The 15302-nt window shown below is 40.4% G+C and overlaps 1 protein-coding gene across 3 annotated transcripts in view; it reads left to right on the forward strand.

The window, feature by feature from the left end:
• The window catches only part of TSPAN4 (tetraspanin 4), a 446081-nt gene that overhangs the window by 177728 nt on the left and 253051 nt on the right, over positions 1-15302 (forward strand). For all 3 annotated transcript variants that reach the window (XM_075837604.1, XM_075837605.1, XM_075837606.1), the window contains one exon: positions 10909-10977. The gene's annotated coding sequence lies outside the window, so the exon portion shown is untranslated. The remainder of the gene's footprint in view (positions 1-10908; positions 10978-15302) is intronic.

The raw sequence follows: 15302 nt of genomic DNA on the forward strand, positions 1-15302 counted from the left end.
TTGCCTGCTACATAAGTATTCGAATTGTTGGTGCTCACTTTGTGACATCTGAAGAATGAAAATCAGAAAGTGGATGGTATATTGAGAGGAAAACTATGTGACAACTTTGAAGGAATCACTAGGTCATGTGAGGTTGAGATTAGTATATGCAATGTACTCATTAAATCCTAGGCACTAATATTTTATTGCTTTGATATTAATTAAACTTATGTATTTCTGCTGCATAGTGTACTGTACATAAATTGGTATTAACAGTTCCCTCATTCCACCTGTAGTTTAGTGTTTGTATCCCACCGCTGTATGGATTGCTTCTAATCGGATTGATCTTACAAAGCATTGTATTCTGCGTGGGCTGTAATGCCTTTTAAGATGGTCCCTTTTCAGGCTGAATGTGGATTCATAGATTGAATGACAAGCTGTTAGATGCTTTAAACTGCGTCGTTTTGGTGAAGAAACATTCCCTGTTATAATGTGATTCTGAACGTCACTATATTCAACAAATATATCTCTAGAAAACTATATTTTGTATACCAGTGTATTCTACAATTTTTTTTTATCTGAACTCTCCATTAATCCAGGGGTGTATATAGAAAGGGGGCCTTATTGTAAAAAGGCTTCCCTCTTTGTTCTGGTTTATGCCACTATTCCTTCTCTCCAAGAGGAAAAGGCTGTGAGAAGTTTTGGCTTCCTCTCCATTGCTGTGGTGCTTGTTGTGTAGGGAAAACCTATGCAGGTTCACTGTACCCATATGAAAAGGGGTCTATTTGAGCAGAGTCCCCTCGCTGCAGCTGTAATGCTTTGTCTATGATATATCCAATCCAGAGTGTCTATAGAGGGTGCACCTCCCTATTTCACTGTCTGTGACCACACCCAAGCATGTCCTCCCCTGCCCCACCCCATTGCCCTCTGCTGGATCCTTGCTGCACAGGTGTTTTGCCCAATGTGACTCATTATCACTTGTATGACTTAGACTTCGTTCACATCTCCATTGGGACTCCATTCATGGGTTCCATCTAAGCTTTCAGTCAGGGGAACCCCATAAAGGCTAATGGCTTTGTATAGTGGCTTGGAATAGGTAGGACGTGATAAGCTTGGAGTGGGAAACTGTTCTGAGACACCCACTACAGTGCAAACCCTACAGCCGCTAGGAAATATCACCATACAATCCAAAAGAAGTAAAGATAATGAAGAGTTTACCATATCTTAGCAGGCAGCCGGAGGAGGCTATACTCACAGCCAGAGCAAGACTTATCTACAGAATGTTTCTGTCTATTGAAGCCTCAGGTCAAAGTAAAGACTAAGGGGTAGGGCCAAATCCAAACATCTGGATCCCTCTTTTGCCTTGGCTAAGATAATTTTTTATGACTCCAAAATAAAAGACTAGACAAAAATTTGATCCATGGGAGAATAACAAGAGGAACTTCTATGGTCTTATCACATTTTCTAAAATATTTCCTGAATAATCCCCATGCTGTTTGGGCTAATGTTATGTATAGGATAGTGTAAAAAGTGGAACTGTTTGGAAAACATAGGTCCCATTATGTATCATGTAAAGAAAATGCATAATACAGCACGATCATCGTGGATGCTTTTCTGATTCAGGACCTTTACATTATTGAAGGAATCATGATTTTTTTTTCCTCTGTACGAAAAAAAAGGAGAATGTCTGGAATCTGACCGTGAAGCATAATGAGCTTCAGAGGTGTAATTTAAAGCTCCTGAGCCCCAATGCAAAATATGCAACACGGCTCCATCTAACGTGTCATGAATATTTCTAGTGTGTTTTTTTATTTGGCCAAGAGGCTTTTGGGTACCCTCAGGCACCAGGGCCCGGTTGCAACTGCTACCTCTGCACCAAACATATAAACCTGTTGTAAGTCTAAATATGTCCCCCCTTATTTATTAAAATGTAAAGTTTTGTATACAGTAGCGGAGAGGTTTAAAAAATATGGACAATACGCTTTATAGGGTAATTAGGTAGATACAAACTAGTTCAAAAGGCTAAGGTGCTGATCAGGCACACTCATCTCTTATGGTTATCCTATGATTTAGGCACAGTAAGTAGTGCTTGACAATGGGTCACAGAGGGGAGGGCAGTCGTCCATGTCGGTACTTTTGTGTCCGGAACAGGGGTCTAAAACTCGGTCGACAAATGGGCCGCACATAGAAAATTTTTTAAGTTGACGGGCCACATAAGTTTCATAATTTGATCAAATACTAAATTTTTGTTAATTAATTTGTTATTTGAACTATTAAAATAATACTACATTACTATAACAATACTATAATAATACTACATTACTATAACAATACTACAATAATACGCTAGGTTTAAACTTACCGGAAATTTGCGAGTTTACTCCACGTGCTTTTTTTAACAATCCAGTTTAAGTGTCATTAAATGCAGTCTGGCTGCTCAGTAGGCAGCGTTTGGCAGACACAAGAATGTCACGATTGGGCAGCCCCTTTTTAGACATTGCCCTCTTTAGATACTGTCTCCTTCCATAGCTAATGCCACAGTGCTGAAGATTTCCTACAATGGTGTGTACTACTCCCTTCAGAGGACAGCACACACAGGCTCTAACCAGAGTAGAAAGAGAAGTGGGAGGCCTCGCTGCACAACTGAGCAACAAGACAAGTACATTAGAGTCTCTAGTTTGAGAAATAGACGCCTCACAGGTCCTCAACTGGCAGCTTCATTAAATAGTACCCGCAAAACGCCAGTGTCAACTCTGCTTGTCAGAGGTGGAGACACATGTTCTCACATGTTCCAGTTTCTCTCCCATTTCTTTATATTTTTCTAATTTACCGTTCATATGTCTTTATTTTTCAATGTTCATATCTTTCCACTCCTTACTAGTTCACTGTCCTTCAATATGACTATAAAAGTGCTCATTTTAATACCAATAAATTCCATTGGTGTTACTCACCTTTTCCCGCTACAACGCCATTTGCAACAGTCACATCATCTTAGGGCTTATTTATCCAATGCTGGTTCTAAACCTTTTACTTTGCTGTTGGAGCTGGCATGGTCTAATAAGTTCTTCGTCTGATGAATTTTTTGAACCCACGAATTTCAGTCATTCTTTGTGTGAGCTTTAATGTTTCCACTCAATCAACATATATCAATATATATATATATATATATATATCAATATATATATATATGTATACACATTTATATATTAATATGCACATTTTGCATCATATAAATTCAGTTCTTTTGGGGATGAAATAAATATTATATTGTATTCAAAAATTCCTCTAGTGCCTGTTTTAGCCTATTGTAGCTTAATAAACTACTTTTGTAAATGTAAAGGGAAGACTTACGTAAATGTTGAATCCCCTAGAAAACAGCAGCATTTGACTGTGACCACACTGACACATCTGCCAAATCAGACTCGCTAGACTCCCTTTTTTGGGAAGGAGGGTGGAGATAAGTGAATGTTTAACAGGAAGAAAAATGCAGAGGGGAAGCAGCGACTCGTGGAAAAATAATGGTACACCAGTGAGATAAAGTTAGAGGCGAGATATGAGAAATAAAGGAAAAAGTCCTGAAGGAAAGCACAGAAAAAAAAGAGCCGATAACCGGGTAGAGAGAAAAAGAAAAATGTGGTATTAGACATGGATTTTTACAGCGTCTGGTAAGTATGTACATGGGGGAATTCAGATTTAGATAGGGCCATATTTACAGCTCATGCTTCTCTGGGCATTGTTTTGTCTAATTTATTTAATGTGCTGTGTTTTTTTTTAACTATTATATACAACCTATAGTTCCATAAAATAGTAATAATAAAATTGATTAACGATCGCTTGTCCCCATATATCCGATAATTGCTCCATGTAAATGGAGCTAACAAGCGCCGATCAATGCCCTGTATCGTCAACCGGCGCCAGTTTACTGGCCAGGAAATCTTACAGTGTAAAAGCACCTTTAGGCCACTTTTTACACGTTGCGTATTACTTGCGAATTTCCTGCACAGATCCACCTGCGGAAAATCCGCAGCATAATACAGTGCCAGCAAAGTAAATGAGATTTCCATTAATCTCATCTACACGTTGCAGAAATTTTCCGCACTTAAATTTACCTGTTTTTAGGATTTTAAAATCCGCAGCATGTCATTTTATCTTGCGTTACCGTCTGACAAGTTTATAAAAAAAACGCACCAATATTCGCAGCATAAAATTTGCAACCTGTTTCGACATCAAAATTTCAAATATGCACCCAAAAATGAATAAAAAACCACAATATTAAAGTGTAACTAAACGTTCGACAAAATTTTGACATGTCATAGTGACATGTCGGAAATTTTGATTGGTGAGGGTCCGAGCACTGAGACCCCTACCGATCGCTAGAATGAAGCGACAGAAGCGCCGATGTATTGGAGTACGGGCTCATAGACTTTCTATTGAGCCCGTACTCCGATACATTGATTTCCAGAAAAGGCCGAACAGAAACGAAACGCTGAGTGCTCACACAAGCGCTTCTGACGCTTCGTTTTAGCGATCGGTCGGGTTTCCGTGCTCGGACCCCCACCACTCAAAACTTCTGACATGTCACTATGACATGTCAAAAGTTTGTCGAATGTTTATTTACACAGTGCAGATTTTTCCAGTGGAATTAATATTACTGGGACTGATGTGAGTGGAAGCATCCTGTGTATAGCACATTAGAATATGTTGGTGCTATATATAGAGTGGGAATTAAAATGTCTTATTGTTTTAAGTTTTTAAAGGGAGGCTGTCACCAGAATGTCCATATTAAACTAGTACCAGGGAATTGTAGAGGAGACTAACTTGTTTCTATCATTTATTTTCAGTTTCTACTTACTGCCTCGTTAGCATAAACGTAATAAAACGTATTTCTCTATATAGGAGGCAGTAAGCAGAAAAGGCTAGAAACAGGTTAGTCTCCTCTACAATACCCTATTACTAGTTTAATATGGACATTCGGGTGACAGACTCCCTTTAATTAAATATGATAGTAAAGAGTATTTTATAGAAGGACAGACCTCTGAATGAGGCAGACTGAGACATTTATCTCAAGGTCGCAGATAATGGAAGTGCAATGCAGAGACTAAAGGCCCTTTTACACCGGCCGACAATCAGCCGGTGCAGCGAGCGCTGATCAACGAGACATCGTTGATCGCCGCTCGTTTGCTCCTGTAACAAGGAGCTATGGATGGGGACGAGCGGTTGTTACTCCGATCGCTCGTCCCCATACATTATTATCATGTCGGCAGCGCGTCTCCCTGTTTACACAGAGAGATGTGCTGCCGACAACGATAATATTTAACTTTTTGAAAACTATACGCTGCCCTTTTTACACTGGGCAATTATCGTCAACGAGCGTTCTATGAACGCTCGTCTGCCCAATCATCATCCTGTGTAAAACCCCCTTAAGGCCTCGTTCACATCTCAGTCAGGAATCCGTTCATGGGTTCCGTCGGAGCTTTCCATCAGGGGAACCCATGAACGGAATCCAAACTGAAAAAAACAGAAATCATAGGTTTCCGTTTGCATCACCATCGATTTCAATGGTGACGGATCCGGTGCAAAAGGTTGCCGTTTGTCACCATTGTTTAAGGGTTCCGTCTTTTGACAGAATGAATAGCGCAGTCGACTATGGTATTGATTCCTTTGAAACACCCCCCGTTCCAGCTTTGACAGCCTGTTCTCACCCACCCCGCACTCAGAAGCTTCTGCAGCGGTCACGTGCTGTTCACCGGTCACGTCCCGCTGAGGCGGTTTGCTAAACGGCACGTGACCCCTGCAGGAGCTTCTGAGATCAGAGCGGCGGTAAAGGGGGTGTCAGCTCTGGAATGGGGGTGTTTTGAAGGGTGTGTTTCTATTAGTTTATTATTTTATACCCTCCCTTGCAATATTTTAAAACTCCCGGATAATACCTTTAAGCAGTCTTTCATTTTTCTACTTCGATTGAGAAGATAACCTATTGGAAGTATCTAATAATAGCTATTTCTGGAGAGCAGTAGCACTGTGTATGGATCAGTCAGTTCAGATAAAAATAGTTGCAAGGCAGCAATGGAGCAGGATCAATGTCCCAAATCCAACGCTGAAAATAATGGAAAATATGAGGGACCAAATAACTAAGGAAAAACTCATACACCCACATTGCATGATTTCATCCCAAATGTAAGCCTTTTAGCTTGAGAAAGTCTCATATAAGAGTCTAAACGTTGCATTTTTCTTATTTCATTAGAATTTGTGATGTGGCCTTTACTATATTTTCTAATCTCACCCATAGGATTCAAAAGACACGTAGCAACACTATCTGTTGTATGGAACAATTATATGTTACAATTTGCTAAATCAGTTCTAAACATGATTAATAAATGGTATGTCCAAATTCAAAACTTTAATAAAAAATGTGCAGGCCTATGCGTCTCCTTGGTTACAAACAAACCCGGAGTAGTCTGATCCCGCCGCCATGCTGCCTTTTATCTGACCCCTACTTCTTGTTAATCTACTGAATGTATGTTAGGAAGAAGTAGGGGTCAGATATAAGGAAACATGACTACAGGTTTAGGCCCAACGCACATGACCATAATTTTCAAGCGTAACTACAGAATACGCAAGGTGGCCATGTACACCTTTCCATATGTTTACGGATGTGTGTCTGGCCGTAGAAATGATCCGCAATTTATAGAACATGTCTTATTCTAGTCCGCAATTGCGGCACAGACGTCTATGGGCGCTTCCACAATTGCGGCCGGTTACGGATGTGTATCCGTAGCCGTCGGATCCGTATTTGTGGACAGTGAAAACCCTTACGGTCTTCTGCATGAGGCCTTAGACTACACAGGGTGTGTTTAAATTCTGTAAACATGGAGACAGATCGGTCTGCATAGGAGCTGTAGACATAAAAATAAACTTTTTAATCAAAGCTATTTGCCATCCCCTCACATGAAGAATGGGATGATTATATGAAAGGTGGATTCCTTGTAGCCATATCCTTTATCCCCAGTGCACAACTGAAGGAAGTTTTCTGCTCTTTTTGGGACAACATCTGATCTTAACTCTATAGTTTCACAGCCAATAGGCTCATCTCCCCAGACGAAGTTTAAATGTTAACACTGGACTTAGGCACTACGGCACTTTGTTATATTGTTAGACCTTGTCCTGCTATTCTGGTCATTTGAGGTAACCTTAGTATTCTTGTCAAACCTGTATTGTATACATATATACCACACTGTGGTGTCCCTTTTTGTTTTAGTGGGACTTATTTTTAACATGTAATATTGATGTATACCCGATAAAATGTAGTTCTTATTTTTGATAATTATAGGCCTTCTAGCACTGTGTTCTTGTTCGTTGGTCTGATAATCTATATTGAGTGCGCGGCCCTATATTCACTTTTGGCATATACACTAATACTAACTAGGTGCAATACATTAGGTGCTTCTATGTGTATAAAGGTTCTTGTACACGACCTTGTGTGCCACCTAAGTCCTGTCTGTGATCCGTGGAAAAATAGAACATGTTCTATTTTTTCTCGGATCGGAGAGTCAAGTTCGTTTTCACGGACCCGATTCACCCACTGAAGTGTATGGGTCCGTGAAAACTATCGGGTGGCACTTGGATGCCGTGAAAAATGGCCCAAATTGCACTCAGTCGTGTGCAAGAGCACTAAGTGTTGCTATGCTTCAGTGTTACATAGTTTTGGTCATATATGTTGCAAAGTTTTAGCACTATAAATGCTTGATTATATGTTCTATAGTTATAGAAACCTCTTTAAATTGGTTGGCCATGGTCATTTTACATTTTTTCCTACTTTGTCCATACTTTGTAATTTAATCTCCGCACTGATTTGATCACTAAGGGTTCCCTTAAGGCCCTTTTACATTGACTGATAAGTGGCCGGTGCAGCGAGCGCCGATCAACGAGACATCGTTGATTGGCGCTCGTTTGCTCCTATCACATGGAGCTATGGATGGGGACGAGCAGTCGTTACTCCGATCGCTCGTCCCCACAGATTATTATCATGTCGGCAGCGCGTCTCCCTGTTTACACAGGGAGATGTGCTGCCGACATCGATAATCTTTTACTTTTTTAAAACGATACGACCAGCAGATGATCGAGCGTTTGCTCGTTCATCTGCTGATTGTTCCCCTGTTTACACAGGGCAATTATCGCGGTCTATTAACGCTCGTCTGCAGGATAATCGTCCTGTGTAAATCCCCCTTTACACGGCCCGACATGGGCCATATAAGCGAGCGCCGATCAATGAGACAGCTTGTTTGCTCCTATCACACGGAGCAATGATTGGACATGTATAGGGGAGAGCGCTCCTTACTCCGATTGTTCGTCCCTATACATTTTCATCATGTCGGCAGCACGTCCCCTGATTATACAAGTAGATGCGCTCCTGACAACGATTATTTTTAAATCTATGTAAAAGAGCAGATCAGCCGATCAAGAAGCATTTCCCCGTTCATCGGCTGATCGTTGCCCTGATTACACAGGGCAATGATCGGGAACGAGCATTCATATAAACGCTCATATGCCCGATCATTGGCCCGTGTAATAGAAGCCTTGAGAAATGATGACTGATGGCTGTAATGTTTACTTACACTTTCATAAATGAAGACTGTGTACATCTTATATATATTTTCGAAAGTTTGCTTGTTTGAAGCCCGATTTTTCATTGGTTTAAAATGGATCACGTCATCGAAGCCACCATACTAATAGGATGTGTCAAGGGGGAAGTTGTCTCTATTCCTCGCATTCCCCTCGCTCCAAATGATGTTCCTTTCGAGTTCAAGTGGCAACCGTTCCCAGTACGCCTAGCCTTTGCCATATTGGTAATTTTGAGGTAGAAAGAAGAGGGATGTAACCACGGCGCTGCTACTCAATAAGGATGCAGAAATTGATAATAGTATTTATCGGCATTGAAACGCGTAGCCTTCTTACCAATAAATACTATTATCAATTTCTGCATCCTTATTGAGTAGCAGCGCCGTGGTTACATCCCTCTTCTTTCTACCTCAAAATTACCAATATTGCACGGTTACCCATTGGTGTGACCGTTTGGGATTTCGGCAGCAGCACTCTCCACGATCTACATCCATTTCAAAGTGTTTGACCTATCCAGCTGTGGTAAGCATCCATCCGTCACACTCTGACTGCCTGATTGGGCTTACTCACACTATGTGGCGCCGTGTTTGTTTCTTTGTTATATCTTAGCCTTTGCCATGAGAATTAACAAGGCTCAAGGTCAATCCCTGAAAGTGGCAGGAATACACCTTCAAAGTCCCTGTTTTTCCCATGGGTAACTATATGTTGCTTGCTCCATTCGGCACTGGAAAGAATCTCTACATTTTGGCACCGGATCAAAAGACAAAAAACATTGTTCACAAGAAAGCGTTGGAATAGAAACATGCAGTCCTAAACCAACACTATTTAAATCTGTAATGAATATATTGCTTCATTTCATTTCTTTTAGGCTTCCAATAACACTATTTACACTCCCTAGCAATTAAATTCCTATCGAGAGGTAGCAATTAAATTCATTCTGAGAGGTATTTAAATAGTGAGCTTTTACTCTATCTATACCGTAAGTCAACCTCCCGAGCAATGCCGGGTATAAAAGCTAGTAGTTTGTAAACCGGAAATCAGGGCAATGCAAACTAAATACATGGTCAAAATCCAATACCTACCCATAGTCTCACCTTTCAGTGGCCTGTTCCAATTCATTGACTCCATAGTAAAATGGCCTTTTGATTACAAGAACCTAGGTTAAGTATGATCAGATTTAGGAATATTTTGTACCTTTTTCCCCATGTACAAAGGGAATTGTCCCGCACCTATATCCCTGGTACAAAATACAATAAAGAAATGTCACTTGTAATGTATTTTCAGGTCCTAAAAGTGTCACGTTAATCCAGTATTCTAGTGAGAGTTTGACTCTATAAAGACAGTCTTGGAGTTGTAACAAGTCCCATTAATTTCACTCCTGTCTCAAAGTGACAAAATATCACTTGTCGTTTCCCAATCTGTAGGCTTTTCCTTCTACATTAATGCAGCATGTGATGTTCCTGACATTTCTTCGCTCAAATCCTATTTTTAACTTTTCCCCCTCTCAAGCTCCATAAATCTTTAGTCCCTTTCCTCTGACAGTCTTGGTGAAGCACGTGACATCATCAGCTCCTGTTACTACCCTGACTGCTGTAAAGATGCAGAGTTATACATTATAGATGTTCTCGGTCTGTAACTCATTCCTCCTGATTATAATGGAAAACAACAATGCGCAGTAACAAGCCCACCATCTGTATACAGGGGGCAAACTATGTATTGCGGGATGTCTGGCAGAGAAAGATGGTCATTGCGGGTGCAGTTTCTTACCGGTCCGCATACTTTCATCTCTGTCTTATATAATTGTTAACGTGCCTTTGTTGCAGAAATATTCCTTTAGATTGCTTTTTACTATTAAAGTCTAAACATACAAATATCTATCTTTGCTGTATTTTTTGATACAAAGTGACCAAATCCAGTTGTAGATTGTTTTCAGTAAATCATTAAATATTTTTACTTTGGTATACACAGTGTGCAAAACAACCGTAGTCCTATGATTAGTAAAATAGAGTATTTTGTTTTCCCCCATGTGGTGGTCATACAGTAATATTGCCACCAGGGGCACTAATGCATTGGGCGTTGTATACGTTTAGAAAAACATGGCAGAGTTCTTCAGAAACAGTATTACTCTTGTCTATCTTGTTTGGCGATTCTTATAGCGCAGCCCCATTACCTTTTTTTTCTAATCTTAGACAAACCCCTTTAATATTGCTGTAGGCAAGAACATGCGGTATTGATTTTAGAAAAAATAAATAAAAATAAATGCTAACCAGTTTATTCATGTGTCTCAATGTGTCTTTCGTTTTTTACTTTTAGGAAGAAAAAAAGGCAACTAGTCTGCCAGGCAGTATTGTAGAGGGCTACAGAGTTAACCACTAATTCAGTGTAAGTATTTAACAAGTTCATCTACCACAGTAAAAATATTAAGGTTTTGGTAGGTATGCAGTTCTTTCATATAATAATTAAAGTTATTGTATAGTCTTCTGTAAATGATGTCTAATCATTGTGTAATGAAAATGTTCGTACCTTTTCAATTTTTAATTGTGTTTTTATCATTTGCTACTTTCAAGATCTCTGCTTACGGTCAGTGAATGGAAACATTCTTGTTTACACTCAGTAAATAAAACCCCCTCCTTGCCTATTTCTGCTGGATTTACAATGAATCAATCTAGACAATCCTTTGTGAGCTACTCAAATTTTCTCTTCTGTCTTGGACTTGTGGCCGAGTGCGCTACCTACACTGTGACACATCACCAACTGCATGAGAAATACTAGGTCAGGATAGGTTTTTCCGCCTTTGGAAATAAAGAAGAATGTTTTTAGTCTATTTAAGAATGCGAGATCTTTTGACGTCATAGTGACATGTAAGAAGTTTTGATTGGTGGGTGTCCAAACACGGAGACCCCTACTGATCGCTAAAACAAAGCAGCAGAAGCGCTCGAGTGAACGCTGTGCTGCTTTATTTCTGATCGGCTTGCCTCAGAAAACCGAGTGAATGGTGTACGGACTCACAGACTTTCTATTGCGTCTGTATACCGTTACGGGGAAAGCCAATCAGAAACAAGGCAGCACAGCGCTCATCTGAGTGCTTCTGCCATTTCGTTTTAGCAAACAGTGGGGGTCTTAGTCCTCGGACCCCCACCGATCAAAACTTCTGACATGTTACTATGACATGTCAAAAGTTTTTTAAAAGTTTAGTTACAGTTTAAAGTACACGGTTTCCTGTCGGATTTCTTGTGATAGTAACTATTGACCTTCGTATCATATACTGTACTAGACAAACTATTATAAGTAGAAAGAAGGTAAAAAATAATCTAATGAAATAAACAAATTGATGTCTTAGAGATTGGAACCAGTAAACTTCAGGCTGGATGATACAACAGTTACTTACAATGTGAGCTTGAGAAACGTCATCTTCACTTTATTTATTTTCTAATGATGACGTAAAAAACTTACTTTATTAAAGAAATGTTCATGAGTCTGGTGCAGTGACACTCTCTATTGGGAAATGGTGGAACCCAGAACCATGGGGCGCAACTGACCCCAGCAACGAAGCTGAGGAATATTGCTACACATTTTTAGAGTTAGTAACTATATTCAATTATGGTTTCAATTATCATAACCCTATCGGGTCCTAGAGGGATTTTACTGACACACTGTCATATAAGACTATATACAATTTAGGATTAATGGCCATATAATTTGTTTATTTGGATTTGTTGTATTCTTTCTGTAACATTACCCAATAATATTATATATTCAGGTATATGGATTTAATTGACTAAATGGTAATTGAAACTTAATTCCTCTAATCCAACTGATCCAACTGAGGAAACTCTCTGTTCACACAGAGTTTTTTGCAAACGGAAAAATTTGTTAGGCCCCTGGCTGCCATGGCAACCCATCGGCGATCCCATTCTCGGGCTGCCAATCGGTGACAGAGGGAGCTCCATTCCTCATTACACTCAGGACCCATCAGTCCTAAGAAATAGTTTCTCATTATTTTGCAAATAAACGGAAAGAGAGAAGGGGTCCAGTTCTCATCTGACTGGGACTTGTTTGCAAAGTTAGATTTTGAGAAGGGAGCCTCTCTCCAGAGTGCACGCTCTGGAGAAGCATTTTCTAGAATATCCCAGGAAGTCTTGGGTCTGTCCCTGGGATTTGTGCCGGCAACCCTTAGAGCAAAAGGATTTTTTTCAACTCTGCAGAGGATTTACAAGCCCTATATCTACACTTGACCTCCCCGATAAACACTGGGTTAAACAAATTACTAGTTTCCAAATTAAGAAGCTAGTGAGACTTCGGAGCGAGATCTGACATCCTTCCAAAGTGAGCCAACGAGCCGTTTTTATGTTAGTTACATAATTGAACGTTTGGTCAATCATTACGGCTGCTTTTAACAAGGCTATCTTAGAGGATAGCAAGGCTCCTGCATTCTGGGACAGTGTCATCTGACCCTCCTGCTCGGCTTTAGTCCGCATGAGCAGTAATTGATCAACTTTGTCTATTATTTTGAACTGTACCTTTTTCAGTTTCTGGTCCTTAGCGTCTTTTTCTGGACAGTCGTCCCAGTGATCGATAATAGGGCAGTGTATATTTCTGATGTCAGGAGTGCCAATAGAATTCCTTAACAGTAGTTCGTCCTCTTTAAAAATGGTAGAGCAAAAAGCAAGGTGGGCAAATGGTCTCACGTCAGACAAAATAGAAATAGGCCACCTTTGTGCAAAAAGCTTAGAGGGGGAGTCCTCCCAGCGAGGCCAACCCTCTGCATTTGGAGGAGTGTGTGACCTTTCTTTAATCCCAGTCTACCTTATGTAGCTCAGGGAAACCAGGGGCAAAGGCACTAGAATATCCAAACGCCTCACTATGGTGGCTAGGAACCATGGGTGTTTGGCTCAAATGAGCTGCCTGGTCAGCCGTAAGGGTCACATCAATACTGTGGAAATTCTCTTTATCTGCTCTCTTTTCAAAGACAATCTCCCCTCAGAGTCAGACCCTGAATGAAGAGAAGCCAGAGCACTGTTTTTAACTGCTGCTCTTTTAACGACTATCTCCTCCACGCAGGAGGATGGCCCTACTGAGAGAGACGCTGCTATGTAGCAAGTGTATTCCTCCATTGCCTGTGTAAAAAATTCAGGAGAGGCCCTTGCAGTCCTGCGAAACTTGCTCACGTGACGTCAAGCACTTCTGGCTCACCCCAGTTCGCGCATTTTTTGTTTTTGTTTTTCTTGGCGAATCGGGAGGCAGCTGTCTATGCCCAACAGCTGTTGCTGGGTGGCTTCCTCCCCAATGAACATTTAGACATTGTACTTCCTTGTTGTCATATGATAAATGCCATGACTCTCATGTCATCTCAGCTAACAACTTACAAGTCAATAGCCTATGGAATCCCTATTGTGAAATTTTCTTTAAAGGGATTGACCTTTCTGGACCACCCCTTCCTAGAATGAAGCTGCCCCTGTGATCAGCTAATCACTGATGGTCTGATTTCTCTAACCCCCAGAAATTAGCTGATACTATGCATCTGCCCATTTCTGCTACAAGGATTCTGTATTATTACATGACATCTTTTCAAATTTAAGGGGCAACCATGTAATATATGTTGGATAGAAAGTGGCAGTAAGTGGGAGCTGCTCTATGCAGCAGCTTTCTGCTCTATCTGACTGGAGAAGGGAGGGGGGGGGGGGTCTCCAGAGCAGGGGATCTCCTTTAATTATAGGATATATGTTTATGGGGTGCCCAGATATGAAAACCCCATAGACTCTACTCAGATCAGCACGTAACACTGTTAATATGTACAATTTTTTTTTTTATATAAACGTTTAGCAGTTATTTAGTTCACAAAATCCTATTCAGTGGCTTAGAAATGTATTAAATCTTGGGTTGGATAGTGACAGGAGAGGATATAAATGCATTTTCTAGTACATTTCTCTATATAATCCTGAATTATTTATTGGAGTTTGCATATGAATTAATTTCACACTGGCGAGGGTTTGGGAAATTATTTCCTTACAAATACTTCAGTCTGTAGATGTACAGTTAGAGAAGTGTAAAATACTGCCAGGTGAGTGATGGAGAATGCACCCGCTTTCTAATTGTACGCATGAAGCAGCCATAAAGACATAATTTCTACCATCATGGGGGTGGAGGATTTTCTGAAAATGATTGTTGGTGCCTTAACTCTTTGCGCACGCTTGTATACAAGCTGAAGAAGCTTGGACGATATTTACAGTATAGGGCATATAGGATCTAATGCACTGGATTAATACTAATACTAGATTTACATCTCAGGAGCCCGTGAACACAGATACTCTGGTGGTTTAGACTTCGCCTATTAAGAAGGCCACATCTTCTCGCTCACACCCCGCGATCAGCTGTGATCGTCGGGGGAAGCTGCAGCTAGCCGCACATCGGCTGCTGCATGGGAAATGTACTGCAGCATTGCATGCCAGTCATTCAAATGAATCTCTATCCATGTAAACCTAAGTGGGGAATTTATCAAATTACTTTGACTTTTCCAAGACATTGGATCGTTTTGTTGCGTTCATGAAAGATTTGCTTTTATTCCCCCCATGTGGTTCTCTTTGTCCATCAATTTTATTTTTTGTTAGTTTATCTAGGTGTGGCTTTAATGGAGTATGCAATCATGTCAAATTTATGAAATTTGGAAAAATTTAGCAATTTATTTGCCAATCGTACTCCAGTAAATC

The sequence above is a fragment of the Rhinoderma darwinii genome, chromosome 9, assembly GCF_050947455.1.
Source record: "Rhinoderma darwinii isolate aRhiDar2 chromosome 9, aRhiDar2.hap1, whole genome shotgun sequence".
In the NCBI taxonomy this organism is placed as follows: Eukaryota; Metazoa; Chordata; class Amphibia; order Anura; family Rhinodermatidae; genus Rhinoderma; species Rhinoderma darwinii.